Source organism: Urocampus carinirostris, chromosome 2 (genome assembly GCF_059441175.1).
Source record: "Urocampus carinirostris isolate Australia breed hairy pipefish chromosome 2, RoL_Ucar_1.0, whole genome shotgun sequence".
Taxonomy (NCBI): domain Eukaryota; kingdom Metazoa; phylum Chordata; class Actinopteri; order Syngnathiformes; family Syngnathidae; genus Urocampus; species Urocampus carinirostris.
The window spans coordinates 13,148,845-13,168,920 of NC_142350.1; the positions used below are offsets into that span (position 1 = coordinate 13,148,845).

Genomic DNA, 20,076 nt, shown 5'->3' on the forward strand with positions numbered 1-20,076 from the left:
TAGGTCTGACTTATTGTCGGTAGATATTTTTTCCCCTGGGTGGACGGAAAATTACTCGTTCATACATCCATGAAAAAAATGATCATTACAAAATACTCCCGGGGCGGCCCCAACACACACATCATACCGGAGAAAATTGACCGACCCCTCTATGAACTCAAACCTCCACCTGGGTGATCATTGACCTCATTTCTATCACCATGTCCCACAAGTACCAACATCTATTACCTTTCGGCGTCTATATTGAGGCAAGATACGAAAGAATTCTCCAAAGTGATTTCTATCATCGACTGTTGCTGCAACAGCATCGGTGTTCATGTTTTGAGAGCTGTGAGGCGAATTAGGCAGTATGTGACTCAGGTGGTTGACTGCAAAGACAATAGAAGAAAGAAAGAAAAAGACGGGGTCTTGGTACGAACTCCAGATAGATTTATGCTGGATGCGCTGACAGATAATGGAGGAAGAAAGGGACAAGAAAGACGCATGGAAAGACAGATGGTGGATTGATTATTAGATAAGTGGGTGGATGAGCAATAAATATGAGCATAAATAGACAGGAGGTCGATGCACGGGCGGAAAGGCACAAAAATGGAGAAAGAAAAAGTCTGCGTATGTACAGAAAAGGAGGTGGCCACAATGATTTTCAATTCCCAAAATGAATTCTTAGCACTCCTTGTGCAGGCGTCCGTCAACGACAATACAGGACCTTGTCGTTGTAATCCCTCGGATGTGTTGCGGCTTATGCAGAGATTATTAGGACGGCGCCACAGAGACCCGAATTACCTGCTAAGCACAAAGTAGCGCATGGCGATCAACAAATTTTCTCAGTCCTCTTAGTAAAATGGCACAGTTCCCAATTAAAACAGCAGCACTTAAAGGTTACCAACATATTTATTAAAACACATTGTACCATGTCATGTTACATCACTTTAAGAAAACTAAAAGAAGATAAAGCACAAAGGCCAAATGTAAAAGGCTCACAAAAAGTGTCATGGTGTCATGTTTGCGTTTTCTTTGGGCCCCGTTGGCGCCAACAGCCCTGAGCGCTGATTGGTTCCCTGACCCTTTTTAAACCCCCGGCTTCCTCTTGGAAGCTGTCAGACTGTCCTGCGAACCTACGCTTTCAGCTAGGCAAGCTCTGTACCTTCCGACAATCTCCTGCCCTGTTTTCTCCTGCCTGATTCCTGTTGCCGACCAGTTTCTGTACCCGTTTCTGCCCTGCTCTTCCGCCCCAGCTATCGACCTGTTTTGCCCTGTTACCTGCCTGATACCTGTTGCCGACCTTTTTTCTGGACTCGTTACCGCCCTTGCTCTCCCGTCCCAGCTATCGACCAGTTTTCCTGCTGCCCACGACTATCCTTGCTTAACACGGAAGTGCCACTTCCGCGTTCCTGCCATCAGCTACCCATGTCCGACGATCATCGGATCGTGGAAGCAAGCACTGCTGTCTTTCTCAATAAAACTGAGTAAAAACGAACGCTATTGGGTCCTGTCTCAGTTTTTGGCTTGTGACACATGGAATTTATTTGACATCTTTAAATGGATAGTGTGTGAAGATCAAACACTTTACCACCCCCAGTGGGAACCAGAGAACAAGTTAAATCCTTAACCTGCACCTAGCGCTCATCAATCAACCAGCGTATAATAACTGCACCGCTCCCTGTTGTCAGATTGTTGCTGTTCTTGCTTAGCCGTGCCTCTTTCCTGACTCATTGATGTTTGTACCGTGCCCAAGGAAAACTTCTTATTTTCTACGAGCAATGGGTTTTGGAATGTGTTGTCTATATTCTCCTTATTCCCCTGTCCGGAACGCTTTCTGTTAATTCCTTTTACCCCTAATAAAACTGTCAACTAGGCTTGTGTGTTTGTGTTTAGACCGGTTCCGCTGAACATTACAGAGTGTCTACTAATTAGCAAAGTGATAAAGAAAATTTCATTTGTTAAAAAAAGAAAAAAATTCAAAATATAAGCAAAAACACATGAACTGTCAAATAACCGAGCATTTCTTTAAATACTGGTGGGTCGAGAAAATTGCTTGCTTCCAAAAACCTCGCAAAAGGCTGGGCTAAAAAAATTGAGAACAAATATGATGCGGTTTGGTCACTTTCAGTCTCCGTAGTTTCTACATAGTAAAATAGCAAGCGTTAATTTAGCATTTGTAGAATTACCATTTGTTCTCTGAGGTAGTGTTAAAATTATTGTCTTTAAGTGTTAATTAGCATCCGGTGTTAAATTAGCATTAATTTTAAAGTAATTAAGGGCCAATTGTTACATGTCGAAGTGTCCTTGGGTAAGACACTGAACCCCTAATGCCCCCAATAAGCAGGTTGGCGCCTTGCATGGCTGCACGGCCGCTCTTGGTGTCTGAGTGTGTGTGAATGGGTAAATGTGAAGCACATTGTAAAGCGCTTTGGGAAGTCTTCATTGACTTGAAAAGCGCTATATAAATGCAGATCTATATAAATGCATATAAATTATTAAGGAATTAAGTTTGGTTCATTTTTAAGGAATTAAACGCCAAGTGACACTCAATGAGTATACTTTTATACTAGCAAGAATTAGCCAGTGTTAAACACCTAATTGAAGTGTACTCAGTAATTGTGTTAACACTAAAAGAGTAAACATTTAATACCGCGTCAGTGAGCATAAGGTCCTACAAGTTTTGAATTTAAACGGGTCGCTTTATTCTGCATTCTTCCTTGTGCTTTATAGCACTAATTTTCGGTCACAGGACACAATACAGCATCCTCTGTGGTCAAATATTACACACTGTCCGATTAACAAAACACATACTCCAACACTCTCTGAATAATTGAAAATAAGTATTTCTGCTTTACCTTAAGAACCTTCAACAAAGTAATGTAATGTAACCGTCACCTCTGGGGAAATTTACACATTTTATTCCCACATAACAGTTGAGTGAATGCAGTTTTTACCTTAACCAACTCAGTACGCTTTAAAAACTCAACACTGCCCTCTAGCTGCTGTAGGGAGCATTTGGTTTGCATACATCTAAAAAAAATCAATACTTTTGATAAAACTAACCACAGACTCGCTTCTTTTTTTGACATACTCGGGTCCATCACCACCAAGCTGTCCTAAATCTCACGTGCTTTTTTTCTTTTTTCTTGACGTTGTCTTTTTGCTTCCTGCAATATCACTTGATCTCTGCTTAACACTCCTGGGCCACTGCCTGCTGCCACATTGCTGTCGTTTATCCTGGTAGCCCTTTTCTAGATTGTTCTGCCAGCACATGGAGGAAGCCCTTTGGTATTTGTCCCAGTTACTGAACAGTTGCTGGAAGCAGGATGCTAAACTCACAGTGGACGGTATCAGCTTCCAAAGATTGAAAATCATATTGCAAAATAGATTTTAAAAAAAATCTAAAAAAATTATAGTAGCATTTAAGAGCTGCAGTTTTAAGTTGATAGTGGTTCTGAGACGATGTTATCAGTCAAATTGAAAAAGCAATTCACACTTGCTGTCACTGCAATTGTCCACCATCACAATAGCGCGATACACATCCTGGGCAATGCTAAACGAGCTAAAAGGACGGTATATTTACTTGTGGTTTTTATCACTCATTATACAGCAACATCTAGTGGTCAAATATTACAGTATCCTTTTAATGGCCAAGGTCTCAGACACCTTGCGTAGATTACAGAGAGGTAGAAAGGAGAAACGACAAAGTTGTGCTTATGTCAGCTCATTTAATCATTATTGTACATCCTTAATATCATATTTATCTACAGTTATCCCTCGCTTTATTGCGGTTAATTTTCTTACAGTTTCAATAATCATCTTGTCTTTATTATCATTGATACCAATGTATCGAGCAGTGTATTAAGCGAGATCACATGAATACATAAAACAAATCTGATTGGTCTAGACAGAAATCATATGTTAAATAAAGCAAATAATGATGGTCGGTAGATGGCATGCGATCATAATAAATAAGCAATAAGGAAAGTGAAACTGTGTAACACAACAGGTACAATGGGTCACTGTGTCAAATGTAAAAAGGGAGGCAACCGCCTGAGCAGACTTTCCAGCACCAAAGTGAAGGCCATCATGATTAATAGTTAGCGGGCTCCAAGAAGATACAATTGTTGCAAGAATTGTTACAAACAGCACCTGTATATAATCTTTGGCTTCGTTAAGGTACTTTTGAGGATAAAATCATTCAAAGGCACATACAAACTATAATCAAACTATAATTTCCCTTACACAGGGCTGCAGCTACAGCTAGTACCTTGTTACATTGACATTTCAATTTAATCAGACTCTAAGGAACGTCCGAAGAGCACAAAGAAATGGTGATCACCAATGGGTAATGGATTGTTGTTGGGTCCTGAAAGAGACTGAGGAAGGACTCAAGAGATAGAACACCATTGGTGCTTCAGGTTGGGCTCACTGCGACGGCTACGTAACACCAGATGCATTACCGATTAAACGGGTGATCTGGAACTATAACCCATGGGAAACCGCTCCATTCAGATGGCATATATTTCAATCATCTGTCAGGGACCAGGAACGGAGACGGGAACCCAATTGCGTTAGTTTCTTAGTTTCATTGAAAGAGAGTGAGAGTAAGGCTTGCTTGAGCCGAGGACTGGCGGAGAGCGGGAGCGGGAGCGAGGCGGGAGTGACACTTCGGTGTCGGAAGAAGACAGGCGGGAATGGCAAGTCGTTTGACCAGGGCTGGAGATCAGAGGCGATGTCAAGTTCGTAATAGAGGTCGTAGGCAGGCGGCGGGCAGAACAGGCGTAGTCAGGTTCAGAAACGGGTCGAAAAACGGTAATCGTACGAAGTCAAAAACAGGGAGTCAGGTTCGGAAGGCTTGCCTTAGCGGGAGCTGAAGGTTCGCAACGATCGGACGCCGGCAACAGGGAGTCGGGGGGTTCAAACAGTGGCAAGGAGCCAATCAGCGACCAGGGCTGTTGGCGCCAACGGGGCAGCCGCAGGTGCCCCGAATCAGTAATCATGACATCATCACAGAGACCTGGCTCAATTTGAAGATACCTGATGCTATGGTGCAGCTAGCCAGCTGCTCTCTAATTCGCTCTGTTATACTGAAGGGAGAAGCCCTCGAATTCCATTGTACGTTTTGTACAATGATAATAAAGACCATGAATTTAACTGCAATTCTGTGTTCTGTGTTTTTATTTGTAGATCCACTAATGTTGTTTTGTTACATTCGTCTACTCTCATTCAATATGGACATTATCTTGAGGTATTGTTCATCCTTAGGGTCTTTTATTAAGGCATATCACTACTTCACAGATTTTCACTTTTTGCAGAGGGTTCTTCCCCCCTTTAACAGCAATAACCGACGTAATACTGTTCATTTTTTTATCCTCCCATCAGAACGAATCATATCTCAATCGACACTGCCCCCAGGTAGCCTACGTGGACTCGCCTACAAGAAGAACGACAGATTGCAGGCAGAACGATCAAGCTTTCAATGAACGGCATCAAATTTTCGACTCCTATATAAAAAGTGCACTATATCGGACAGCATGGTGCAATTGAAGGCGGCAAGGACACACTCGTGGACTCATGCAAGCTTTCCCAGATGGAGATGGTAATTATTATCGCAACAACCTTTCAAGGCCCTAGGCGATTGCTCGCATATCAGCACAAGGATGACTCCAAATCCTCATTAAGTTAATGAAATGTAATTCTTACAAATGTTCTGGGTGACGGTTTGCTCTCACATGTAAGGAAAAAATGAGGGGGGTGGGTGTTGAAAGCTGAAGATAGGAAGCTTTATTCGACCTCATATGCTCAATTCAACACCCGGGTATAGCGAGACTTTTTTTAAAAATAAAAAAACAGTAGGGGAGAGCAATTCTATTGAGGATTTTGTAACGACGAATAAAAAATAATCCAAAAAAACAGAATAGTCTGGGCTTGGGAACAAGACAATGTCTTTTCTACCTACGTGTGCTCAATTCAACACCCGGGTTCAGCGAGACTTTTTAGTAGGTAAAACAATAACTGGGGAGAGCAGTTTTGTTGATGATTTTGTAACGATGAAACAAAATAACACAAGAACACAGAATATACTGGGTTTGGGAACAAGACAATGTCTTTTCACACCAAAAGAGCATCGGAAATCTGGCGGAGAAGTGTTTTATAAGACATGGCATTGTTTGAAAGAAGAGTCTTTGAACATAGTGGAATTTTACCAAATAACTCAGAACTACATCACTCAGAAAAATGCAAAGAACGCCTAACAACCAGACGAGATATCAACACAATTAGACTATTTCTTTCAATCATATAGATGGTGATAAAGTTGTAGTTTGCAACTAAATGTGATCATTAAAGAATCAAATGGATGTACTGTAACAATAGTTTTTGTGCAATTCCTTGTTTTCAATAGGGAAACTCAAAAGTTTGCAATGGAGAGCATCGTCTTTTTGAGATCTGGAAACCAAATGCTAGCTTAATATGGATATTCACAAAAACGACGAATATTGCCACTAAATCAAATAAAAATCACACTTTTTTGAAAAATGTTGTAAGCGAATGTTTATCATATACATTTTCAGATAGAAAAGATGTTTGTTTTGTGTTTTTTAATAAATAGATAGTTGTTCAAAAGGACACTGTGTAATATATGACCACTGGATTTCACTGTATTGATCAACCCCCCCACTATCTTCCCTCTCTTTTTTTTGCCCAGCCTTTGACAAGTTTTTTGTTTTTTGGAGATACCCTTAACATTAACATGGTGGACATTAATGTCAGCTCCCTCTTGGTGAGCCTCATCTTATGTAAATTAAATATGAATTTCTGGACTTATGAGTATCTTTTTCTAAATATTCATTTATCTGATAGTTCATGTGTTTTTCTTAATTTTAAAGCAATATTGTTGTCTTTAATGGTTGTTTTTACCATTATGACAGGCTAAATAAGAAGATATGTCCCTTTAAAAGATATTTTCTTGTTTTTGTGTTTTTTAGGATGATCATTTGGTTTTTCAATCAAACTATTTTTTTCATTGCACTAATGATTCACTTAATCTAAATATGAATGCATTCGGCAGTAATTGTTTTTGTTTATTGGGTAAGTAAGATTAAAATATTTATTCTCCCAGACATGATGATTAAAACGCGTTTTGGGCTTTATTCGGAGTCGCATTTTCAGGACCCTGGAGAGCATCACCATAGTTGGGTAATTGATCCATCCATCCATTATTCGCACCGCTTATCCTCAGTAGGGTCGCGGGGGTGCAAGCCTTAGTGGGTACTTGAGTGGGAAGCTGAGGAGGTCCGCTGCGGTGCATTGTGCGGGACTGTTGTCTGTCTTAGAAATGGAAGCAGGAGAAGATCAGAGAGACTCCTTGCTTCACTCACGCTCGCTCAGATGTTGTGTTCGCTCGCTCTGGCTGCCTCCTTCGACACCTGAAGGCTCGCCTGTGAAGTTAGAGTGTCATAACTTGGTTGCTTAGCAACCTTTTTCTTCTTAAAAGGAACTGAAACCGGTGTAGAAACCGAAGTACTTAAAGTAGGTACTAGCTGTACTCATTGAGGTTTTTTTTTTAACAATAAATGTGCTGTAAAATTGTGAAATGTGGGACCACGTTTTACCACAAAAGCAGCTCTGGCCTCTTGAAAGGCGCTACATCAATGATTGTGAACACAGTTAGAGCTAGAGGAAGGGTCCAAACTGAAATTCGGGCCTTTAATTTCAATCATAACATTCGGGCATTTGGGTTTGGGCCAGAATTCTCACAAGCTGTCTTTTTTTTTTTTTTCAAATGATCCACACGTCCTTGTTCTTTGTTTCTTTTTCTTTGTGTCACGCAATGATGATCTGTGCGAAAGAAAGAAAGAATGAAAGAAAGAAAGAAAGACATGAAGGAAGGAACAAAAAAGAAAAAAAGAGGGAAGTAAAGAAAGACAAAGGAAAGAACAAAAAAATAAAGAAACAAAGAAAGAAAGTAAAAAAAGAAAGTGCAGATACACTGTCCTTTTGAACTGCCGCCTGGCTTTGGCGACATCAAACGAAAACGTCTAAAACTGCAGCCGATTTTGATCTCCTGCCTTTTTTCAGCGTGGTCTCACCTCACCCGGTTCGCGTGCCTCATGTCTGACACCCCTGTTTTAAATCAAACCTGGTTTCAATCAGTCATCTTGATTCATAATCTCTTCCCCTTTAGCAGGTTTTCCCCTCTCCCCTCCTCATTCTCAACATATACCCCCCAGACCGCCCGTCTTCCCTCGTGCTAGGAGCAACATCACGGGGACGCCTCGGGATAGAACAGCTTGCGGCCTTCTGATCATCGGCAGCATCCACTTGGGCACATTGGCCTCCGCTCCCTTGTGTTTACAAGCTGCAGCCAAGCATGAGAATGTCATGGTGTAAAAACGGGAGAGCGTTGAGAGAGTGTTACAAGCAGGGAGTGAATATTTAACTCATTCAATGCCAGACGTTTCCCTCAAATGGGAAGAGCCAATATTTGCCATTTGGACTCATTTTTGAAAGCCTACCTATATAGTCATGAAGACAGCTTTGAGCAAAACTGCTTTTTTTGTGTGAAAGCATGCTTTTCAGGTAGATTCGGCTCTCATACATACACCTGCGACTGTGCACAGTGCATGATGCAACGATAGTTCTACGCATATGTGTGTCGTAACACCTGTCGTTAGGAGTTATTAAGGGACCAAACCCCCAATCCCAACCCTTAATGCTGAGCGCAAAGAAGGGAGGCATCGGGTACCAATGTCGTAAGTCTTAAATATGATTCGGCCGAGGCGCGAACCAGTCACCGCTGGGCTATTGTTGCAGAACACAATCCACAATTTATTGATATCAATGACAATAATGACTTTTCAAAATCCACAAATTATCGAAACCGTGAAAAGTAAACTCTGATACAGCGAGGGACTACTGTATTTTAGTCCTGCCAGCAAGATTTTGCTATTCAGAAGATAACGATTCCGATTTATCCCAATTTTACTTATCAGCATGCAGGTAATAAATCAGGCAGCCTAGCTTCATTTAATGAGCTATAACTTGAGAGCTGTATTACTCGAGAGTAGCTCGTTTATCAACCCATGCTGGACTGGAGAATGCCTCTCACTCGCAGAAAACGTTGTGGGTGAGGCGCAAATGAGCCTGCAGTCATTACATGGGCTTGTAAAAGGCTGCCTGGCTGGCCACATCCTTTTTATTAGTGTTTTGCCTGAGAACGTCGTGAGAGGTGACGATGGGGGCGATTCGGAAAAAAGAAAAACAATATTGGTTGTCGTGACATTTTGCACCCGGAACGCTGTCGATTTCCTTTTGTGTAAATAAAAAAGGAGAAATAGGGGAGAAATGAGCATATGTTAGAGTGCAGTATTGAGGTTAATGCCATAAATTGCAATCAACCGCTCCTTGCCTTTGATAGAAAATGCCCGCTTTCTTTGTCTCGTAGACTTTTCTAAAAATACTAAATGTTCTCAACATGACCAAGATGCCGCTACTGGTGCTATACAATTGGAGTTCATTGGGTTGCAGTATAATTAATAAATAATAGGGATACATTGCAGTTATAAAAGAAATAATAAAATAAACACCAACTTTCTCTCCGGCCACCAAGATTGTGATGGAAAAACACCGGAAGAAACCAGCGACATGCAGTCACGGCTTTACATTACTTATCATTATGGAAATAAAAAAAAATAAGTTAAAAGGTTATATTTACTACGTGTTGAAGTTATCTCTTCTTTAACTTGATCATTTGGGAATTTTGGATGCAGAGTGAGGCATGCAATTCTCTTGCCTCACTACTGAGGGCAATACCCGAGACTAAATCGCAAACAATGGAATAAGTGATATAAGCAAGCTAACAGCAAGTCAAGGTATTTTTTTTTTCTTGTTGCATTTACTTCTTTTCATAAAGTACGATTACCTTTTTTAATGCTTTCAACTAAAAGGAGCAGTATGTAATGTATTACCGTGCTGAGCGTCCGCAGATGTACAGTGCGGCATGCAATTCCCTTGCCTCCTAGCAGGGGGTGATAGTGAGACCAAGGATTCTGATTCTACACCCACCTCCGCCACAAACAAAAAAATAACTAATAGTACTAGCAAGGTACCAGCAAGTCAAGCCATCCATCATAGTTTTTTCTCGAGAAGTCAAAAACTCCCTACTTTACCCGACCCCATTTTCCAGGTTTCTTAATTTCTTCATGTTGAGGTTTTGAGTTTTTCCTTGCCCTCATGTAGGTTTTAGATCAGGGGCTGGTGTATTAAAACTCTGTAGTCTGTACAGCCATACAAAGAAATACAACTTGACTTGACTCGTTGCATGGACTTGTGGAAGTGGAAGATTACCTATTCATTGATGTTTTTATTCAAAAGTAGCATAGATTTCGTGTCTAAGTTAAAATAGGACAATAAAACAATTTTTGTAATAATAATAATAATAATAATAATAATACATTGTATTTCGAAGCGCCTTTCAGGACACCCAAGGTCGTTGTACATATGAGTAGGACACAACAATAAACAAAGCAAGTAATGAATAGCCTATAAAACACATTATATTTAAAAGGGGCGGTGTGTGAGGCATATGGTCAAGAATAGGCAAGTCTGAAGAGGTGAATTTTGAGTCCGGATTTAAAGGTGGACAGGGTCGCAGAATTTCGAAGGTCAGGCGGCAAGGAGTTCCAGAGCTGGGGGGCAAAGCGGCTGAAAGCTCTGCTCCCTATGGAGCTGAGGCAGGCAGGGGGTATAGTGGGATGGAGAGAGGAAGATGATCTGAGGGTGCGGGATGGCGTGGCAATGTGAAGGAGGTCGGAGAGGTGGGGAGGAGCAAGGTTATGAATGACTATGTAAGTGTAGAGCAGGGTTTTGTAGTTGATTCTATAGTTGATTGGGAGCCAGTAGAATTGCTGAAGGACAGGGGTGATGTGATGGCAAGAGGGGGTTTTGTTGATGATGCGTGCCGTTGAGTTATGGACCAGCTGAAGTTTATGGAGGGACGTTTGAGGTAAGCCGTAGAAGAGGGAATTGCAGTAATCAAAGGCGTGAGGTGACAAGGCTATGGACAAGGATGGCTGTTGTGTGTGGGGTGCGGGAAGGGCGGAGACAGTTGATGGAGCGCCGGTTGTTTGTCAGAGTTTATATATTGCTTTCTGCCTTTGGCAATTAAATAATTCAAAAGATGTAGGTTCTTTGATTTGTAAATCTGACTGCCTCACCAGAAATGTACCTCAGTGCCTGCCATTGAAAAGCACGGATCACCATGTGAGGACAGGTAACTAGTTGTGTCTAGTTGTTAAATATCAATACTTATGCCAAACGAAACATGAGTGAAACATCCAGAATCTTCTGTGAATGGCGTTACTGATAAGGTAAAAGGAATGATGAGAAGCTGCTAAAGTTGTTTCCAGCTAGCTTTATCAAAGGGTGAGGACAAAAAAGGACACGGGAGATGATGAAAGGCAGAGCAAAGATAGCAGGAGCTGCACAATGGATTGATTTTAGCACAGGGCTGGTCGGATGTACCTTGGATGCGAGCAGGAGGCCACTTTGCGATTGCATCTAAATAGGAGAGATATGTCACTCGTGTCGGCCCTTTAATGCACAAACGCACACGCTGGCCTTTTCTTCCCGTCCCTTGACTTCCCAGGCCACGGTGCATGTCGATCTTTTCGCAATAAATGGCTGCCCTTTCAGCTCCTTAATGGCTCCAGGAGCTCAATCTTTAAACGACTCTCGGTCCTTTTGAAACCTCTCGGGTGTTGGAGACGCTTGCGGAGTGGCTGTTCCAATTTTACCTCTTGTTCTTGATTCGCAATTGGAGCAAGGCGGACGAAGAGGATTCACCTTGTAAACTGAGCCAGTGTCTTTTTGATTGGATTCTATCGGGTTTAAGCAGCGACATGGCCCCCTGAGTTCTCGTTGTAATCAACGCCTGGGCCTGATAAGAATCGCATTCAAGGTAGGCATGTGCGTAACTGATCCAAATGTAAGAAAAACTGTGGTTTTCTCATTGAGGGAAATAATTTTTTAGGTGGGTTATTGTCATTGATGCCTATTTACGTCCAATTTCTGTTTATTCTAACTGAGCTGGCCATTAATGAGTTTTATTAGTATATGAGATTGCAATCAACACTCGAACCAACTCTGTTGTTTGTCAGATGCCACAGATGGAATTTCAGCTATTGATGTCAATGCCACTGACTCAAAAGATAATTTGAAGTGGTTTGATAACAGAAAGAAACTGTCTTTATTCATTGCTAAAGAGATTGGGCTATTTCTTTCAAGATGAAAGTTTTTTTTCCCCAGGGCTGCAACTCGGGGTAATTTATTGTAGAATAATGGTACTCGTACTCCCATAAAATTAAAATAGAAAGTATAGTTTATTATAGATTGTGCGACCCAAAATCAAGGAAAAACGTCCACTCCTTAAATTTATGAAAAGAAAGGATTGTGCAGTTTAAAGCAGATATAGTAGAATATTTTGACTTTTTCCCCAAAAAACAGAATGACCAGCTAAACTAAAATGACTATGAATACCGTATGTATTCGCATATAAGCCCCATTTTAATATAGCCACATATTCAAGAGTCTTGTCCGTAAACAACGAAAATTTCTGAATTTAGGAGATAATAAAGATCAATATATTGGTGGAAAAAAAAGCTTGAAACATTATATTGTTGAACCATTTACTGTGCCTTCAAGCAGTGCTTCAAAGGCAGACACTTATACAACATTTCCTTCTTGGACTCGATAGTTGTCACTGTTTTCCCCTTTTCCTTCCGCTTATCAATAACTTTCTTGGGACCCATTATTATGAGCAGAAAAAGAAATAAAACTAACAAAATCACAATAAAATGATATGCGGTCCCTCTCACCCACAACTGGGATGACACCGATTGACTGAACAGGAAGAAAAGAAGGAGCAGAGCATTATCCTCATCTTCTTGGTCATTGACACTGTTTTTTTTCTTCTTCGCTTTATTTTGACAGGAAAAAGGCCCTCTGGAAACAGTTCCACGATCAACTTTTGGGTCACAACCCACCAGTTGAGCAACACTGCTCTAAGTTAATTGGCCGTTGGACTTGCCGCTGAAGACCACCATTTAGAAAAACGAGACCAAAGCTGAGTTCTAGGACACTATTGAGAAAAAGCAATAATAATTGTACAAAAGTCGTCAGTACAGATTCGTGCTACGTCCTTCATCACAGATCTTAGCAAGACATCCCGTCCTCTCCCCGAAGTCGGATCAGGAAAGATTATAAAGCCTGAAGCATGGATAGCGAGGTGGGGAGGGGCAGACCCCAGGTCAACCCATGTAAAACCCCCTCCCTTCACATGCTGCGGATCAAAACAGTCACATGATGGAGGAATTACTCTTTTAAATCCCCTCTGATTCTCTCTAGTTTCATAATGAAACCTTAGTTTTGTGACAAACCTCCCTCAGGCCAATCACATTTCTTTTCACCAATTCCTGGGTTGGCAATTTTATATAATATAATGCCTCCTTTTTTAATACAAGCAGGAGAGACTGTTGACATACGTAATTTTTATATAAAATGAACTTGAGGTTTTACTTCCTGCTAGTGTTTTTTTTTTAAATTAATCCTTATTGTGATTTAAGAACTGCAATGCAATGTCGTTTTAAAGGGAGAGTGTGTATTATTTAACCAGTAGGTGCTCCGAGAAGAAGCACACAGCACTTGTTTGAAAGCTTTTCGAAATACATGGCGTTTGGTGGGACTACTGTTCTCTTTATTTGTGTTTGAGTAGTAGGTAAGCAGTTTTTAATACTACTGTACTACGTAATATTACATCATGGCCAATTTTGTTGTCACAATATGTTAACCCATTTTGTAACAATGACAATAAAGGTATATTCTAGGTATATTCTATTCTATTGTTCATACAATGAGAATAATTTATAAGAATGTATTAATTTTAGCAGGGTAAACACACAAATTTAGTCACAGAATTTTTTTCCTTTATTATCTTAGCAGATCGTTTTGTGACATGATAATGCAGCACACAATGCATACCATAGTCTGATACGTACATTGGACAATAATTAATCAAATTTAGATCATTAAAATAATTGTTTTTTTTTTTTATTTTTGCACAGTTTCCTGCAGCCCATAAGACAAGGGTTCAGGACCCTGTTTGAGAAACACTGTTGACTGACACGTTGTCACTACACTACACACTAAAAGTCTAATAAATGACTTCACGCAGGCAAGTGAGCCAAAATCTCGGCTATTTTTTTAAAGGTTTCAACACTGGATAATTTGCGGGCGCTATTCATCCGCTGCCTGTCGGAGCTAATTGAATAATGCAAGTGTTAATGCCTGTGCATGCAGATGTCATTGTATCGTTAGGAACTAGGTTTCACGACCTTTGAGCCATGGCTGTGCAGTATTTCCCACTGGAAAATTTAGAGAATTATTTCTCAGATTTATTCACTAGATCACTGGTTTTCAACTCGTTTGACTTCAGGACCCACCATTCTAACCTAATTACAAACTGCTCCACTTCTCAAATGTATTGAATGAAAGGACTCTGCAGTTTAAAGCAGAGATGGGATAATGTATTCAACTTTTTCCCCAAAAACTTCAGGATGGCGGGCTGCGACCGGTATAAAAAAAGACCACTTCTCAAATGAATCAAATGAAAGGATTGTGCAGTTTGAAGTAGAGATAGTATAATATATTTTTCCAAAAACAAAATTACCAGCAAAACCAAAACAACTTCAAGTACCGTATATACTCGTTTATAAGGCTGCATCACAGATGAGCAACTCACTAAAACTGCTTTAAAATAGCAAAATACCTAATTAAAGAAAATCAAAATATTAATAGAGTGTGTACCTAAAAATTAATCATTTTTTAATCATATAGTAGTAAAAGGTTAAACATATAACATCTTCAAACAATTCATGATGCCTTACAGCAGCGCTTCAATGGCAGACACCAGTTTTGTATTTCGCAATTGTTTCCTGCTTCAACTCGATCATTGTTGTCACTTTTCCACTTTTCCTTCCCCTTACCAATAACTTTCTTGGGAAGCATTATTCTGGGCAGAAAAAGGAAATAAAACCACCAAAATTTACAATAAATTACATGTTGTCCCTTTTAAACATGCTGATTGACTAAACAATTAAATCAAGCAGAGTATTATAGCCATCTACTGTTAAGGAGCATAATCGACCCTCACTTTTTTTATTATTAGCATTAGCATTATTTAGCAAGTGACCCATTGAAAACAGGTGGGCGATTAACTTTTGGGTACCAACCCACCAGTTGAGAAACACTGCACTAAATGCATTAGGGCTTTCCTCAGAAGCTCTTACTTTAAATCGACACTGTGTAATATTTGACCAGCGGACGTCCATGTGTTGTGTAGTCCATGAAAAATAAGTGCTACAAAGCACAAGGAAGAATACAAAATTCCAAGTTCCCAAACCGCCCAATTTTTCTAGTTTTTTTTGCTCAACGTTTCACAAGGTTGTTATTTTTGGGGTTACCCATAAGAGGCAGACAATCATGTCTTTACTAGAAAGTAGCCTCTTCTTCTAATTTTTGACACACGTATCCATACTAAAAATGACTGCTGTTATTGTTGTTAAAAACGATTTCTGTCTTATTCTACTCCGGAAACAACTGTTATCTTTTCTGCAAAAAACAGCCTGCTTTCTGTGCTGAAAACAAATGTCATATTTTAGAGCATAACATTTTTGGAGTTTTTCCTAGCCCTCATGTCAGTTTTAGATCAGGGGATGGTTTGCAATAATCTGAGGTCTGTGCAGCCCTTTCAGACTCCTTGTGATTAAGGGCTATACGAATAAACATGACTTAACTTGACTTGACATTCTGTTCTTGATCACCGGAACCCAGCGTCGCCATCTTTTTTTGCCTGGATCTAGCGTATTCTGTTTCAGTAATTTACCCGTATTGTTACATGGGAACAAATATGAACTGTAATTGTAAAAGGTTTTTTTTTTCTTTTGAAATTGTCAGGACCCGAACGGAGACAGGACCCACTTGCGTTACATTTCAGTTTTATTGGAAGAAAGGAAAGGGTTGCCCCCACGATCCGGTGATCGCTGGGCGCGGGAAGCAGGTCGCTCTGAACGCGGAAGTGGGACTTTTGTGGCGAGCGATGGCGGAGTTGGGATCGGAAAAACGGGTCAGTAGCCGGGACAGGAGAGCAAACACGTGGTCGGGGTCGGAAGCGAGTCGTAAGCCAGGAAAGGAGAGTAGACGTGGTCGAGGACAAAAAAGGTCGAAAGCCGGGATGGGAGAGTAGGCGTGATCTGGATCAAAAACGGGTCGAAGCCGGGGAACAGACAGGAGCAAAACAGGTTGGAGTCAGGGTTGAAAAAAAAGGCTTGCCTAGTGTAAACGGAGGTTCGCAGACGGACTGACCACAGGAGACAGAAAGACATGGGTTTAAATGGTGACAGGGAGCCAATCAGAGTCCGAGGCAGTTGAGCGGGCACAGGTGCTTCATATCAGTAATCATGACAGAACTTTTGTTTCTAGTACGATCTTTATTTCAGACCTCCACAGGCTGCAAAATACTTAAGAGAAACTACATTCAAATCATGTAACTTAAATCTACCTTGGAGTTGTTTGTCGATCATGATTGTAATACCAGAAAATAGACGTACTGCTTTAGTTAGTATGTCGTAGCAGTAAAAAAAAAACATTTTGAAAGCTAGACCAAATGTGCAAAGTGATAAAATACACGACTCTTCGCCCCCCACAAAACGGTTAGCCTCTGTCCTCTGAGCTAATTAAGTCAAGCTTCCACATCTGTCAGGGGCCCAGAGGTCTGTGTATGTCTAGTTCTTCCCACTGATACCAAGGTTTTCCCCCACCTTATAAATACTCATAAACAAGCACCGACCTTCCCATACTAATTCAAAGTGCCTTTCTTGGTCCTCTCTTCTCGGCTTACATGCTGACATAGGGGTGCATGTGGTTTGGAAGGGAGGCAGGGGGAAACCAAGGTCGACATTAGCAACATGTTTTGTCTGTCCGTGTGAACACATCAAGGGGTAAGAATAGCCCTGAAAGGAGATCCGTCCCTTGAATTCAACATGTAAGAAGCAAAACATAAGAGGTGAATGTAGTTTTATTGCGTGTGTGTGTGACCGAGAAGCGCTCGGGCTCACACTTAACGTCTTATGTAACAACTAGATGAGCACATGCCGGCTAAATGCTTCCTCTGCCCCAGACCGCATCCGAAGCATCGTTCCGACTGCTCCGCTTTCCAAGCCAGCCTCCGAGGACATGCTCTCAACGTCAAGTCCCCAAAAAGTAACCGTCCTTTGCATATCATCAAAAGCCTTCAAAAATTGCGACATATCAAAACAGTGTACAGTCAACTTTGAGATTTGTCTTTGGTACGTGAGAATGGAGTGAATGAATCAATGAAAGCACGAATTAGCTGCACCACGCCCAGCAACAATACCAGTAGCACACTGATACTTCAAAAAGTAAGAGTTGTGCTAACTGTGAACCTCAGAAAGATAGCGGATCCGGATGGAGTTGAATCGCGGGTGCTTAAGGACTGCATTTACTAGCTGGCTGGAATATTTTGCCTTGATCTTCAACCACCAGCTCTAATCACTGGTTGGCCTCAATGACTACAGGCCTGTCGTACCGGCGCTTGTGATTATGCAGTGCTTCACACGTTCCAGCTCATCAAAGGCTACTTACACTGAACCCTGACCAGTTTCCCTACAGGTTAAAAACACTCCACTGATGATTCAATAAACAATGCACTTCATACTGCGCTGAGCCACCTGGAGAATTGCGCGAGCTATGTCAGGATTTTCTCCCTGGACTTCAACTCAGCGTTCAACAGCATTATCCCGGTGGTGGACAAACTCTTTCACCTAGGGCTCTCTTTCTCCATCTTCTGCTGGACTTTCTATCTTACTGTCCAAGTCTCTTCCACCTAAACACAGAGCACTGACACCCCCACAAATGAGTATTGAGCATTTAGATGTTAACGCCCTATATCTTGGACTGTTCACACACCCACCCCACACACACAATTGAAAAGTCGGCTAAAGACACTACATTGAACATCCTGCATACAGGGAGGAGATGGAGATCACATTATGGTGTCCAAAAATAGACTCTAACTGATTGAACACCACATAATCCAAAAAAGTCCCACTAGACTTTGGGGGACAAACCCCACACATCATCAATGGAGACTGTGTAGAGAGAGTCTACTTCTTTAAACTACTGGGCTTTTCTTTTCTTGGTCTGCCAACCCAGATCTGTGGTAAGAATGACCAAAAGCATCTCCAACTTTTAGGAGTGCTCTGGAAGAAACACCTGTAACTAAAGCTGCTGGTGATGTTCTACAGAGCCACAAGGGAAAGTATTCTGACATACTACATCACGGTATGGTTTGCTCGGAGCTCTGCTGCATTCAGAGAATAGCTTCAACATAGCCCAGAAAAGCATTGGTTGCTCACTGCCCAATCTAGAGGCCATTAGTGGCTCACTATACCGATAGAATATAAAGGATTCCTCTCACCCTGGCCACCACTTCTGTGACCTGCTGCCCTCTGGTAGGCGCTTCAGGTCACTGAAACAAGTACTAACAGCCGTTCACTACCCTAAAAATGAGTATTCCAATTTTATTTTTCAACTAATTTTTTAAATATGTTGCTGCTAATTTAATTCCACTCTTTTCCATCGCACTGTTAGTCTGATGCACTTACAACTTTAGTTAGACTCCCAATTCTCTTAAATACACCGTTTTTTTTATCATTCAAACAACAACAAACAAATCTTGACTCAAGGCCACTGCTTTAATTTTGCATCGAGACTGTTGTCTTAGTGCGTGTATACGCTGTCCAAGGGTCAAATTAGATTTCCATTTTGGTCAAAGTTTTCCACTTTTAAACAATGGTTTAATATTATGGAGACTATTTGAGTGCAGGAGAACATCTATCGCTTTTTATTGTCAAAAGGTTGGCATGTACAGTATGTTGCCCCTTTGTGTTGGCCATGTGCAGGCAGCTTCAGCATCATTTATAAAAAATGAAGGCACATCCAAACGCACCAAAAAAGCTTTTTTTAAAAAAAAAAAGAAATTGTATTCATTGTGCACGTGTTAGACAGCTTCGGGTCCACTCTGCTGCAGAAATTCATAAACTTGCAGTGGATAGAATCTGAAGGCACGCAAGGCGCTCTCTTACCCGATACAAGGCGCAGGGGGTGGAGGAGATTGTCCTCAACGCTCCGAAGGACGATGCAAGGATGCCCGCTGCTTATCTTTCCGGCAATGTTGTTTGTCTTTCTCTCTTTTGAAAACGTAAGTGACTATTGTCTTGATCGCGATCCGCTTTTAGCGGTCGCTCAGCGTGTACCTCCGCGTCCCCGAGCGTCTTCAATGGGTGGATGCCCCTGCAGAAATGCTGACAGCCCCCCCTCCTCCAAGGAAACAACCGGGCACTGGACACTGCAGATGCCGGTCTCACACGAGCCAAATCCCGCAGCGGTGCATGTTTAGGTCGATTCCCTCCATAGGAGCACGGCGTGTTTTTTGTCTTTACAGGAGGAGTGTATTCAAAGAGGGAGAGAATGTGGATGGGTTGAGGGTGACGTTAAGGTGGCAATGTCTGGGATTACTCGGTAGGGCTTTAATTAAGCAGCATTTCGCCTATTGGTTCGGAGGTGGTGCACAAACCCGCCTACTTTCTTAGCCCTTTTATTTCTCTCTCTCTCTCTCTCTCTCTCTCTCTCTCTCCCTCTCTCTCTCTCTCTCTCTCTCTCTCTCTCTCTCTCTCTCTCTCTCTCTCTCTCTCTCTCTCTCTCTCTCTCTCTCTCTCTCTCTCTCTCTCTCTCTCTCTCTCTCTCTCTCTCTCTCTCTCTCTCTCTCTCTCTCTCTCTGAAACGTGTGCATAGGAAACAACTGCATCAATGGAGATGTTGTTAAGGTGCTGTTGCTGTCAAGATTGGATTCGGACGCTTAGAGTGGTCTGTGTTGGCTTCGATAGAACTGTTATTAAAACTCATTTGAGCTTGGGGAAAAATGATAGGGAAAAAAATCGCAAGGCCGGAGGGTTG

General features: G+C 41.5%; 1 protein-coding gene across 1 annotated transcript in view; it reads right to left on the reverse strand.

Annotated features, from left to right (window-relative positions):
• LOC148371084 (hippocalcin-like protein 1) overlaps positions 1-19,627 on the reverse strand; it is a 47,142-nt gene extending 27,515 nt beyond the window's left edge. Inside the window, exon 1 of the mRNA XM_088328980.1 lies at positions 19,206-19,627. The gene's annotated coding sequence lies outside the window, so the exon portion shown is untranslated. The remainder of the gene's footprint in view (positions 1-19,205) is intronic.
• Between the last annotated feature and the right edge of the window lie 449 nt (positions 19,628-20,076).